Here is a 2500-nt window from a genome sequence, read left to right on the forward strand (position 1 = left end):
TAAAATGTAATAGAAAAGAATGTTTTGGCTGTATAAAATTTCCTACAGCAACTGGTATTCCCAGGTGGTCTCCCATCCAAGTACAAACCAGGCACAACACAGCAAAGCTTACAAGATCAAACGAGATTGGGCATGTCCAGTGTGGTTTGGCTGTAGGTGCTCAAAATCATTAAATTTAGACCTCTATTACTTCTTAACTCAAGTAAATTCATTGATAAGTTGAAAAAATTAAATGTAAAATGTAATAGAAAAGAATGTTATGGCAGTATAAAATTACCTACAGCACCTGGTATTGCCAGGGGGACTCCCATCCAAGTACTAACCAGGCCCAACACTGCATAGCTTCCAAGATCAGACAAGATTGGGCATGTCCAGTGTGGTTTGACTGTAGGTGCTCAATAACATTAACTTTAGACCTCTTTTACTTCTTAACTCAAGTAAATTCATTGATAAGTTGAAAAAATGTAATGTAAAATGTAATAGAAAAGAATGTTATGGCTATATAAAATTACCTACAGCACCTGGTATTCCCAGGTGGTCTCCCGTCCAAGTACTAACCAGGCCCAACACTGCATAGCTTCCAAGATCAGATGAGATTGGGTATGTCCAGTGTGGTTTGGCTGTATGCACTCAAAAACATTAACTTTAGACCTCTTTTACTTCTTAACTCAAATAAATTCATTGATAAGTTGAAAAAATTAAATGTAAAATGTAAAAGAAAAGAAAGTTATGGCTGCATAAAATTACCTACAGCACATGGTATTCCCAGGTGGTCTCCCATCCAAGTACTAACCAGGCCCAACACTGCATAGCTTCCAAGATCAGACAAGATTGGGCATGTCCAGTGTGGTTTGGCTATAGGTGCTCAAAAACATTAACTTTAGACCTCTTTTACTTCTTAACTCAAGTAAATTCATTGATAAGTTGAAAAAATAAAATGTAAAATGTAATAGAAAAGAATGTTATGGCAGTATAAAATTACCTACAGCACCTGGTATTCCCAGGTGGTCTCCCATCCAAGTACTAACCAGGCCCAACACTGCATAGCTTCCAAGTTCAGACGAGATTGGGCATGTCCAGTGTGGTTTGGCTGTAGGTGCTCAAAAACATTAACTTTAGACCTCTTTTACTTCTTAACTCAAGTAAATTCAATGATAAGTTGAAAAATGAAATGTAAAATGTAATAGAAAAGAATGTTATGGCAGTATAAAATTACCTACAGCACCTGGTATTCCCAGGTGGTCTCCCATCCAAGTATTAACCAGGCCAAACACTGCATAGCTTCCAAGATCAGACGAGATTGGGCATGTCCAGTGTGGTTTGACTGTAGGTGCTCAATAACATTAACTTTAGACCTCTTTTACTTCTTAACTCAAGTAAATTCATTGATAAGTTGAAAAAATGTAATGTAAAATGTAATAGAAAAGAATGTTATGGCTATATAAAATTACCTACAGCACCTGGTATTCCCAGGTGGTCTCCCATCCAAGTACTAACCAGGCCCAACACTGCATAGCTTCCAAGATCAGATGAGATTGGGTATGTCCAGTGTGGTTTGGCTGTATGCACTCAAAAACATTAACTTTAGACCTCTTTTACTTCTTAACTCAAATAAATTCATTGATAAGTTGAAAAAATTAAATGTAAAATGTAAAAGAAAAGAATGTTATGGCTGCATAAAACTACCTACAGCACATGGTATTCCCAGGTGGTCTCCCATCCAAGTACTAACCAGGCCCAACACTGTATAGCTTCCAAGATCAGACAAGATTGGGTATGTCCAGTGTGGTTTGGCTATAGATGCTCAAAAACATTAACTTTAGACCTCTTTTACTTCTTAACTCAAATAAATTCATTGATAAGTTGAAAAAATTAAATGTAAAATGTAAAAGAAAAGAATGTTATGGCTGCATAAAATTACCTACAGCACATGGTATTCCCAGGTGGTCTCCCATCCAAGTACTAACCAGGCCCAACACTGTATAGCTTCCAAGATCAGACAAGATTGGGTATGTCCAGTGTGGTTTGGCTATAGATGCTCAAAAACATTAACTTTAGACCTCTTTTACTTCTTAACCCAAGTAAATTCAATGATTATTTGAAAAATGAAATGTAAAATGTAATAGAAAAGAATGTTATGGCAGTATAAAATTACCTACAGCTCCTGGTATTCCCAGGTGGTCTCCCATCCAAGTACTAACCAGGCCCAACACTGCATAGTTTCCAAGATCAGATGAGATTGGGCAAGTCCAGCGTGGTTTGGCTGTAGGTGCTCAAAAACATTAACTTTCGACCTCTTTTACTTCTTAACTCAAGTAAATTCATTGATAAGTTGAAAAAAATAAATGTAAAATGTAATAGAAAAGAATGTTTTTTTCTGTATAAAATTACCTACAGCACCTGGTATTCCCAGGTGGTTTCCCATCCAAGTACAAACCAGGCCCAACACTGCATAGCTTACAAGATCAGACGAGATTGGGCATGTCCAGTGTGGTTTGGC

At 37.1% G+C, this 2500-nt stretch overlaps 1 non-coding gene and 9 pseudogenes across 1 annotated transcript; all 10 read right to left on the bottom strand.

Annotated features, from left to right (window-relative positions):
- Nucleotides 1-274: 274 nt before the first annotated feature.
- LOC148528570 (5S ribosomal RNA) lies at nt 275-393 on the bottom strand (annotated as a pseudogene).
- Nucleotides 394-509: 116 nt separating this feature from the next.
- LOC148528571 (5S ribosomal RNA) lies at nt 510-628 on the bottom strand (annotated as a pseudogene).
- Nucleotides 629-744: 116 nt separating this feature from the next.
- LOC148528572 (5S ribosomal RNA) lies at nt 745-863 on the bottom strand (annotated as a pseudogene).
- A 116-nt stretch (nt 864-979) lies between these two features.
- On the bottom strand, nt 980-1098 carry LOC148528573 (5S ribosomal RNA). The gene has a single exon (XR_015878007.1). It is a non-coding gene; the product is annotated as a 5S ribosomal RNA (ribosomal RNA).
- A 115-nt stretch (nt 1099-1213) lies between these two features.
- On the bottom strand, nt 1214-1332 carry LOC148528574 (5S ribosomal RNA; annotated as a pseudogene).
- Nucleotides 1333-1448: 116 nt separating this feature from the next.
- On the bottom strand, nt 1449-1567 carry LOC148528575 (5S ribosomal RNA; annotated as a pseudogene).
- Nucleotides 1568-1683: 116 nt separating this feature from the next.
- LOC148528576 (5S ribosomal RNA) lies at nt 1684-1802 on the bottom strand (annotated as a pseudogene).
- Nucleotides 1803-1918: 116 nt separating this feature from the next.
- On the bottom strand, nt 1919-2037 carry LOC148528577 (5S ribosomal RNA; annotated as a pseudogene).
- A 115-nt stretch (nt 2038-2152) lies between these two features.
- On the bottom strand, nt 2153-2271 carry LOC148528578 (5S ribosomal RNA; annotated as a pseudogene).
- A 117-nt stretch (nt 2272-2388) lies between these two features.
- The window catches only part of LOC148528579 (5S ribosomal RNA), a 119-nt pseudogene continuing 7 nt past the window's right edge, over nt 2389-2500 (bottom strand).

The sequence above is a fragment of the Taudactylus pleione genome, unplaced genomic scaffold (assembly GCF_031769625.1).
Source record: "Taudactylus pleione unplaced genomic scaffold, aTauple2 ptg000087l, whole genome shotgun sequence".
Classification (NCBI taxonomy): domain Eukaryota; kingdom Metazoa; phylum Chordata; class Amphibia; order Anura; family Myobatrachidae; genus Taudactylus; species Taudactylus pleione.